We start from the raw sequence: 10,424 nt of genomic DNA on the forward strand, positions 1-10,424 counted from the left end.
TCAAATCGTTTTTAGAACTTACCCAAATAAAATTCTTTGCCTCAAAAGTACACCCTGTGAAGTCAGAATAGTGGTTATCCTTAAGGGTGGCAGTGCCCAGAAAGGGCAGGAGAGGCCTTTTGGGGTATTAGTAAGGTCTTTTGCCCCTGGGACTGGTTGTGTGGGTGTGTTCCAGCCGTGTGCCGGAGTCTGTGCAAATCATCTCTGAAAGCCGAGTTCTTATTTCCAGGAATTTGTGAGCTAGTTGTTAAACACAGCCATCAATAAAAATTACATTATGGAAACTTAAGATTAAATAAATTATATAAAACTTCCTAATTATTTTACTATATTTAACTGTTATCCATGCTCTTGAGGTTATTTATGCACATTGTATCTGTGTGACGGAAATATATAACATATACAGATATATATGTATATATTACTACATGTCTCTCCCCAGCTCTGCATTCAGTGACATCATGTTGGTAGTTTGAAATGGGCCGTGGCGGCTGCTTTCATTTGCACCACAGAAATGGACAAACATTAGAAGTCAGGGCTTAAGTTTTATTGATTTTTCTAGACTTAGGAAAGTAATGGAGAAAACATTAATAATTCAGATTGAACTTAAAAGTATATCACGTCTGTAGCCATTACATTGTAAATAGAACAGAAAAATGAGGAAATAGTCTTTCAATATTTGAAAACTATTATCCAGTTCAGCGAAGTTGCTCACATCATTGACAAATAAGTTCAGACATACCTCTTCATTATTTCACTTTTGCCTTACTTATTAATATAAAGAAAAATATTAACCAACATTCATGTCATCAGTCATTAGTTGCAAACTTAGATTGTCCACTGGTATAAGAAATAAGGAAAAATCAATTTTTTTCTCATAATTTCTTCATTTCTGTTCCTTTGTTTCTGTTTTCTTTTTCTGTAATTCTAATTAATTACATTAATTTAATGCAAGGCCTCATTACTCTCGTATTTTCCACCTCTCTGTTTATTTGTTACACTTTCTGGGAGATTTCTTCAACTTTATGTTCCTTCTGTTGAATTTTTAAAATTTAACAATCATTTTAAATTTCCAAGACTTCTTTCTTATTCTCTAATTCTGCTATATTTACAACATCCTTTTCTTGTTTTAGAGGTGGAATTTTAATTTTTCAGATATTTCTGAATATACAAAAGGGTATTTTTAAAATTATTTATTTATTTATTTTTGGCTGTGTTGGGTCCCTGTTGCTGCACACGGGCTTTCTCTAGTTGCAGCGAGCGGGGGCTACTCTTCGTTGTGGTGCGAGGTCTTCTCATTGCAATGGCCCGTCCTGCGGTGGAGCATGGGCCCCAGGCCCGCGGGCTCCAGACCGCAGGCTCAGCAGCTGTGGCACACGGGCCTAGCTGCTCGGCGGCACGTGGGATCCTCCCAGACCAGGGCTTGAACCCACGTCCTCTGCATTGCCAAGTGGACTCCCAACTGCTGCCGCCACCACGGAAGCCCAAAAGGGTATTTTTTTAAGTTGTCCATGATTCTCTGAATTACTTGTCTCTTGTAGGATTGATTTCTCTGTTTAATTTGGTCCTTCTTTTTTCTTGTTACAGTCTTTTCTCCAATGTCTAGTGATTCTTGGTTGCTCATTTATATTTAAAAATGAGGCAATAGTAAAGCCTGTTCCTTGGAGCTTGACTGTATGTTTGGGCTTGTTGAATGACAGCCTTTGTCTTCAGGTGAGCAGTTGGAGATCAGCCAATTTGCTTGGGGACATTAAAATGCAGGGCTCCTGCATTGTTATCTTGTTGTCTCCTGGCAGGTTGGTCAATTTCCTTAGGGAAGTCCCTCCCTATTTACATTAACCTTGGGAGTAAACAGTAGGCAGCCTGTGACCAAGGGCAGGTAAGGTGACTCTTCCATATACAGACTCCTGTTTTCTGCCACACTTCATTTCTGCCCTCTGTACTACCTGCTTTTGTTGAGACTTTGAGTCCTGAACCTCTCTGAGTTTCTATAGGCAAATCAGCTCCCTGCTCATTGCAGGCCACTTCTTAGGAATGTCAAGAAACAGTTTCCTACACCCTGCTTCATCAGTTACCACCCCATTTCCTGGTTTTTGTCTCGAAAAAGTTTTAGAAATTCTCATCATTGTTCACTATTTTGAAACAGAAAGCTCAACTCATTTTTAACTGTTTGAGACTTCATATATAGGGCTGTTTCCTTTGGGTGGGGTAAGAAGAGTTATGGGTATGGGGGTGTTGTCATAATGTTTTAAAGACCTGAGCTAATATTTCTGTAATTATTGGTTCATGTAAGCCCTCTGTCTTGTTTCCTTAAATGTATTTATCCCCATTCCTCACTCCTCTCCCTCTCCTTCCACTGGGCAACCATTTTACTGTATGGGATGATGTATATATCCTTCTATTTGTATGTATCCCCGTAAAATAATGTATCATTATTCTCTGTGAACTTATTTTTTAATTTATACAAATGATATTGTGCTAAATATCTCATTCTCCTACTTTTTTCGGTCAGCTCAAGCTTATTAATTATATTTTCAGAAATTCCCACATCTCTCTTATTTGTTTTCTGCTTGATCTGTCAGTTAAAATCTCCAACTATAATTAATGTATCTATTTCTGTCAGTTGTGATTTAATATATATTTGTTTTATTAAGTGCTTATGTGTACATGGTTATATCATTTTGTATTTTTGTATTTGTATATCATTTTGTATTTGTATATCATTTTGTATTATTAGTATATATTATCCCTTACTAACTTTAATTCTACTTTTTACTTGAATTTTAGTTTTTCAGGTATTAAGATTGCTACCTGAGCTTTCTTTTAATTTTCTATTTTTGCCTGGTATATCTTTTTCTATCCTTCTATTTCTAACTTTTCTATGCCTTTCTGTTTTATTTATTTATACTATTTTTGGCTGCGTTGGGTCTTCGTTGCTGCTCGTGGGCTTTTTCTAGTTGTGACTCTCCTGGGCCTCTAGATTGCTGACTGCAGATCTAGGGACTTGTTAGCCTCCATAATCACGTGAACCAAGTCCTTACAATCAATCTATCTAGCATCTCTCTATAGTCTCTATACAGAGATAGTTTATCTATCTATCTATCTATCCTTTTTGTTCTGTTTCTCTGGCGAACTCTAATACAGTAGCTTCACCATTTACATATATTTTACTTAATATTATATTAGGATTTGTTTCTTACATGGCATTTCTACTTCCATTTTTTCTTTTCTCTTGTTTCCTGCTTTCCTTTGAGTGGAAGAAATTTTCTTCTCATGAAGCAAGTATGTCCTACAGAATGCCTCTCTAGTCAATGTTTTATCAATAAAATGCTTCTTGATTTTTAATATCCAAGTGTCATAATCCATAAGTACATAACAATGAAAGACTTTTGGGGGCTGATGTTTATGTAGGAAAAAAATTGGTATTTACATTCCCCCAACTAAGTACAATTTTTTTTTTAATATTATTTATTTATTTTTGGCTGTGTTGGGTCTTCATTGCTATGAGCGGGCTTTCTCTAGTTGTGGCGAGCGAGGGCTATTCTTCGTTGTGGTGCGCGGGCTTCTCATTGCAGTGGCTTCTCTTGTTGCAGAGCACGGGCTCTAGGGTGTGCAGGCTTCCGTAGTTGTGGCACCCAGGCTCAGTAGTTGTGGCTCGCAGGCTGTAGAGCGCAGGCTCAGTAGTTGTGGCGCACAGACTTAGTCGCTCCACAGCATGTGGGATCTTCCCGGACCAGGGCTTGAACCCCTGTCCTCTGCATTGGCAGGTGGATTCTTAACCACTGCACCACCAGGGAAGTCCCCAGTACAATAGTTTTAATAATATGATGTGAAGGAAGTGTTAAGTTACATTCCTGATAAAATTGGTAAAATGTCCAAATCACGTGTAGGCATTTTGAAAAGTGCACTAAGTACCAAGTAAGGGGACATGTGTTCCAGATGTTGCAGAAACAGAGAGAAGAGAATAGAAAAATTTCAAAGCTGTAAAGCATATGGTGGAGTGTAAGACCTAGCAGAGAGGAGAGAGGTACTTTCATGCAGGACACACAATATGAACCAGCAGAACTCAAGAAACTGGCATGAGGACACAGGATGAAGTACAGGCTGCAAACAGTGGCAGAAAAAATGTCAAAGTCTACATTCTGAACCACTGGCCCCATTCCCAAGCTTGGCTCTCATAGCACTGGATGTTGGGCTTTTTTCTATTACCAGCTCCACCTCAGACAGTTCTGGAAGATTACCCTCCAGAGAAAGTGATCAGCCACAAAGAAGAAATTTCAAACTTTAATCTGAGAGGGTTGCCAAAAAGAGGCTGGGACCCCATCCAATTACTCTTCAGAAAATGCCATCAGAACAATCCCCAACCATTCAGAGCTTCCAATCAGTGTCTATCAAAATGATCATATGGCTTTTCTCCTTTCATTTATTACAGTAGAACTCTTCTAACCAACTTACATTTAACTGACCAATTGCCTCACCATCTCTCAGGAAAACTTATTGACAAATGTTTATGATATACTGCACGCTTATGGCTAGTAGGCTACTCTCTGGTATAATCACATACTTCCATTCCCACAAATTGAGTTATTTCGTTGTTTTTTGTCCCCAAATTGCTTTTTGCCACTTGTGCTTGTTATTTTAAATATTTAATCAAATATTTCTTAATTTGGTAAAATATGAGTGTGAAGCAGAAGAGCTGTTGATTCTGTTTAGAATAGGCAGAATTCTAAAGATTTCCCCCAAGATTCTCATCCCCTGGTTATTCAAACACTAATCTAGGTACTGTTTTATAGGGACTTCACAGATGGAATTAAAATGATTAATCAGCTGACCTTAAAATAGGGAGATTATCCTGGATTTTCCAGAGTAATCACATGAACCCTTAAAAGCAGAAGAGATGAGGTATAAGGGGAGAGCAGAAAGGTCAGAAGTGTGAGAACTCCCCCGCCATTGCTGGCTTTGAAGACTGAGAAAAGACGTCAAGAGCTGAGGAATGTGGGCAGCCTTTAGAAGATGAGAATGATCCTGGCCAAAAGACCACCAGGAAACAGTGATGTCAGTCCTACAACCTCACAGAAATAAATTCTGCCAATAACCCAAATGATTCTGGAAGTGATTCTCCCGTAAGAGCCTCCAGTCAGGAACGAAGCTCTGGCCAACACCTCGATTTCAGCCTTGTGGGACTCTAAGCAGAGCTTACTGAACTCTGACCAAAGACCTCTGAGATAGTAAATGGGTCTTGTGTTAAGCAACTCAGGTGGTGGTAATTTGTTACAGCAGCACTAGGAAACGAATACACTATTGAAAAGTAAATTTATTACTTTGAAAAATATTGGTAAGATGAGTTGCTGAAAAAAGCTGTCTTTGAATGTGGTGTGACCACGACAATTGTAAAAGATTGGAAAGAAGATTGTAAAAATCTGCAGAAAAATACATTCCATCTGCTTCACAAATGCCCTAGAGGCTTCACTCCGCTTTAACAGCATCCAAACTAGAAATTTAGGGCAATACATGATGGGCATGGCTTACGTAGGAAAGACAACTCAGAAATCCATTGATCTATACTAAAAGAAAAGAACTTAGCTCTACATTTAAAGACTGATGTTACGTGTATGTAGTTTTAAGTTAGCCGTATAAATTTGCCCCTGCATTTGAAGACTGGTGTTTATATGTTTTAAGTTAAAACAAAATAGATAAGGTATCTATGTCATTTTTTAAAGATTCCATGCTCTAAGCAAATTTTTTATTAACAGACAAATTATCAATCCTGATTGCCTCTGTTAAGAGAGTTTCTCCTGTAAACCAGTGAATCATCAACCGCTTCCCTAAAGTTCTAGGTTCCTGTTGTTACTGGTTATACTAGGTGTGTGCAGTGCTGTCTTTCACTATAGCTCTCTGCAGAATAATGCCTGTTATCCTGGGGCGGGGGGTCTGGGGGGGCTTTCCTTTCCTGTGCTTCTCCATCTTCAGCTCCCTACGTTGTACACGTGAGATAGTTTCATTGGATGCTATGAATTTTCACCAGAATTTTCAGTTTCCAAGTTGGCTAGGACCTGAAGTAACTTCCACACTGCACAGTCCTTGAATTACATGCCTACCTTCAGCATTTCCGGTTTTTACTGTTTCTGAGGCTGCAAACTGAAATGCTTTCAGGGTGAGGCAGGTAACCTAAATAAGGAAATTCTGAGAAAGGAGTGACATGGGCTGGTGTAAGTAACAGGGAGTGGTAAGTCCAGTGATAAACCAGAGTTAGTGCCAAAAGAAATAAAGTGCCTGTTAGTGATTGCTGATGCTAATTTCGTGCCCACTACCACCTGCCTTTTAGATCTCCTTTCTAATTTTCATTTTACCTGCCACTTTACAAACTGACAGAAATATATACAATTTTACGAATGACAAAAAGATGTATTAATTATAAGTAATTTCCCAAAGTAAAGTTGTATTTTGTAATATAGCAGAACATTTTCCGCAACATTTTGGTGAATAACTGATATGCTGTTTTGTCATTGTATTGTACTCTTGTACAATGAGAAGGAACCGGAGGGTCTGAGAGGACCTACACATTTTTTAGAGAGAAAGTTGGGAAAAGAAAAGTTAAGGGGAAGTTGAAGAAGGTAGAAATAAAAACTGAGAGAGAAGAGCAAAGCAAGAATTTTGAGGCAATAGGAAAAGGCCTTTGAAATTTGTCATCACTAACTTGGAAATACAGTTTTCTAGATTGTAGGTAACAGCCTGCTCAAAAGTAAATTCCAATTATATTCAATGACTTTTTAAATACTGTTTTATACCCTGCAGAGGGTCATGAAAAATTTCCATGTGCTTATGAGGAATTCTTCTTGAGAGATTCTTTTCTAATCATTGATGAGAAATCAATTTTAAATCACTTCTGAATCCCTTTGAGAAAAAGTTGCATATATTCTTTCCCACAGCTCAATTGCATTAGAACATTAGCACGGAGATATTTGGCAGAGCAAAAATCTAGTGTATTTTGACTATTTAGGTGTTAAAAGTTTTAGGGTGAGGTTTCGTTTTGTTCTACAAAGTCTGCCAAATTCTGACTAAAACAAATAGGCCAGCAGTATAAAACTAGATACTGGTTACATGTCTTTTTGCATGAAACCTGTTGTAAGTAGATAATTGTATAAGAAAATTACAGGGTTGTAGTGTTAAGAATTTTAAAACTAACTATGTAACTAACTAACTAACTTTCTGAAATGCATCAGAACCAAAAGCCCAGATAGAGCTCTGCTTCGTGGCTCAAAGCAAACTGACCAAAAGATATAAAAGTTAATTCCCTTATTACATTATATTTTGGAGAGTTATTGAAGTTGCTGAAGATTAAGGATATTGAAACAATTATAATTTCAGATGCTGTCTTGTGACATTATGTGGTTTGAGGCAGGACGTGGTTAGGAGGGATTTTTTTCAGTAATAGGAAACAGAGGCAGGAATATCTAGAAAGAGATGTTAGGATAATTGTAAACTGACAACTTGTATAATTCCTGGATTGATTGTTAATATTGAGGATAAAAATATTTGATAGTGTAACCTTGGTAACTAGGTGAAAATGAAATGTTACCCATAGTAGAGGATTTTAGATTTTTGACATTTTATGACTTGCGTGGATTTAAATAAGACTTTTACCATAAGTATTGGGTTGTTGAGGAGTTATTTTAGGCAGTTTAAGTCAGGGCAGGAAATAAAAGATTAGAGTTGTGTCAATGTCAGAGGCCTACAGGGGCCAGGCAGAGGACACAGTAAATGAGGGTTGCCTGGTATAAGAACAAGGGGAAATGTGGAGAGGGACCACCTGGGAGTGTGTGTTCCATCTGCAGGCGGCAGCTGTTGACATCTGGGGATGTGGGGTATGGGATCTTCAAACATTTTTAAGCGATTTTGGGTATCTGGGTTTTATGTAACATCTCTTGATGTTTAATTCAGCAAATAATGTCATTGATAATCACTCCCATGGGTAGCAAAATGTCCAATAGGAAAAATGAACAAATCAAGGGATAAATGGACCACAAATGACCTAGCATGTAACTGTTGTTCAACGGTAATAAGGGGGGAAAATCAAGCATGAAACTGGTATACTTAACAAAACACACACTTATAAAAGACTGTGTGAATAACGTCATGTTTTTACTTAGCCTTGCTTGGGCAATTTGAACATGGAAAGGGCTCTCTGCATTTGTGGATTTGATTTCTTGTTCCAAATACTTGGGTTTTAGGAGATGGCTCCAGCCTCTTTTTCTGAGTTAATACCCTGTTTTCTTCTGCATTTCCACTCACAGTGGAAGAGAGGGGAATGGATCTTCAGAGATACTGTGACTTACGGCAGGAATCTCCTCTCACAGCACTGCTGAATACAAAATTCCAAAAGGGGGAGGTTTTCAAGGACCTCTAGCTGAGTTGGTATTTATAGCACCTGAAATGTAGTAGGGATGCACTAACCATATAATTGCATTAAGAAGTTGAATTCTTTGCACTTTCTGCATTTTAAACATATATTGTGTTAAAATCAGAAATAAATGCTATTTTTTAAAGTTTAATCGATAGAAAACAGTATAGAGCACATACAATTCAAGCATTAAGTGTGTAAACAGCTTAGAGAAACAGCTTTCCTGGACAACCTGCTCACTAAATATTTATTTATCCCACCCTTAACCCCTGAGCTTCTCAGATTTCCTGAATTCCACTGACCTTGGTCTCTTTGTAGACCCACTCTAGATACATTCTCATCAAAGAACAGGTTTTCTCTTGTCTTGGGCCTGGATTTCTCCACAAGTACTAGCCAATGTGGGTGGGAAATTCCTTCCATATCCGCTTTGGTGGAATTGCCTGTCTCCTCTCTGAGACCACCACCCATTTTCTTGTCTTCTGGTTTAAGAATCATTTGTTCAATTTCTATTATTTTCCTGGTTACTCTGAAATTTTCAATTAATCGTATGGAATTTGGCAAAGTCTAAGTCCATAAACACTGCCACATCTTTCTCCCTCTCCTAAAGCAGATAAGGACGGTAGAGCGACTTCACCCTGATCATTCTGCCCTCGGCTTACATATTGCCCAATGTTTTAGTCTCACTTTTTTATACTTCCCAAATAGTTGCTATTATTGTTCTTATTTTATATACTTATTTGGATTTTCCCCTATGTTTACTGATTTCTCTGTTCACCACTGCTTTTTTTTTTATTTATTTAATTTATTTATTTTTGGCTGCGTTGGGTCTTCGTTGCTGCCCGTGGCCTTTCTCTAGTTGCAGCAAGGGGGGGCTACTCTTCATTGCAGTCGCGGGCTTTTCATTGTCGTGGCTTCTCTTGTTGCAGAGCACAGGCTCTAGGCACGCGGGCTTCAGTAGTTGTGGCACGTGGGTGCAGTGGTTGTGGCTTGCAGGCTCTAGAGCTCAGGCTCAGTAGTTGTGGCACACTGGCTTAGTTGCTCCACAGCATGTGGGATCTTCCCGGACCAGGGCTCGAACCCGTGTCCCCTGCATTGGCAGGCGGATTCTTAACCATTGCACCACCAGGGAAGCCCCACCATTGCTTTTTGAGTGCTACTCTCTCTTTCTGAGTTCAGTGTCCTTCTAATCATACTTTTTACTAGTCCCTTCAGTAAAGCTCCTCGGTGGGGGGCTCTCTCTTATGCCTGGAAATGTCTGTATTTCACTGTTTCTCTACCATGATAGGTAAACCAGGTTGGCAGTTATTTTTCTCTCTGCACTTTGAAAATATGATTCCATTAGTTTCTAGTTTCTATTGTTGCTTTTGCTACCAGCCTAAATATTGTTCTTTTGTAGGTAAACTGTTCTCTCTCTCTCAGACTCTTTGGTGTTTTGAAATTTCCTACATATCAAGGTGTGGATTTAATTTTTATTTATTTCACTTGGGACTTAGTGTGAATCTTGAATTTTCTATTGTAATTTCATCTTCAGCAGGCTTTTACCAAGAGAGCTCCTGTGCAACCTGAGTTGAAAGTATATTTTTCAGAGATGTGTTTTTGGGAAGTGTGTGTGTGTGTGTGTGTGTGTGTGTGTGTGTGTGTGTGTGTGTGTTTGTATGACCTTCTGTGGGAGTCCTAGGTGTATCACTGACCTAGAACCACATTCTATGTTAATGTCTTAGCTTAAAGATTTGCAAATCACAGAAGTAGGATACACACACTGGAGCTCCAAACTCCCTGGTGAGATAAGCCTTGGTGAGAAATGATCAGTTCTGACTCTTTCTATCCCCACCCAGAGCCTGGACTGAAACCTACATGCTTCCTGTCATCTCCCTGTGCTGGTGGATGGATATTTTCTAGTTCTTTCCTTCCCCAAGGACATAACCCTTCAAGGTTGTAGCTACAGGCAGGGCTGTCAGTTCCAACTCTCTGCCTACTCTACTGTCCCCTTGTGGCCATAAGATCCCAAGTGCCCCGATTACCT

The sequence above is a fragment of the Grampus griseus genome (assembly GCF_964374135.1).
Source record: "Grampus griseus genome assembly, chromosome: 17".
Taxonomy (NCBI): domain Eukaryota; kingdom Metazoa; phylum Chordata; class Mammalia; order Artiodactyla; family Delphinidae; genus Grampus; species Grampus griseus.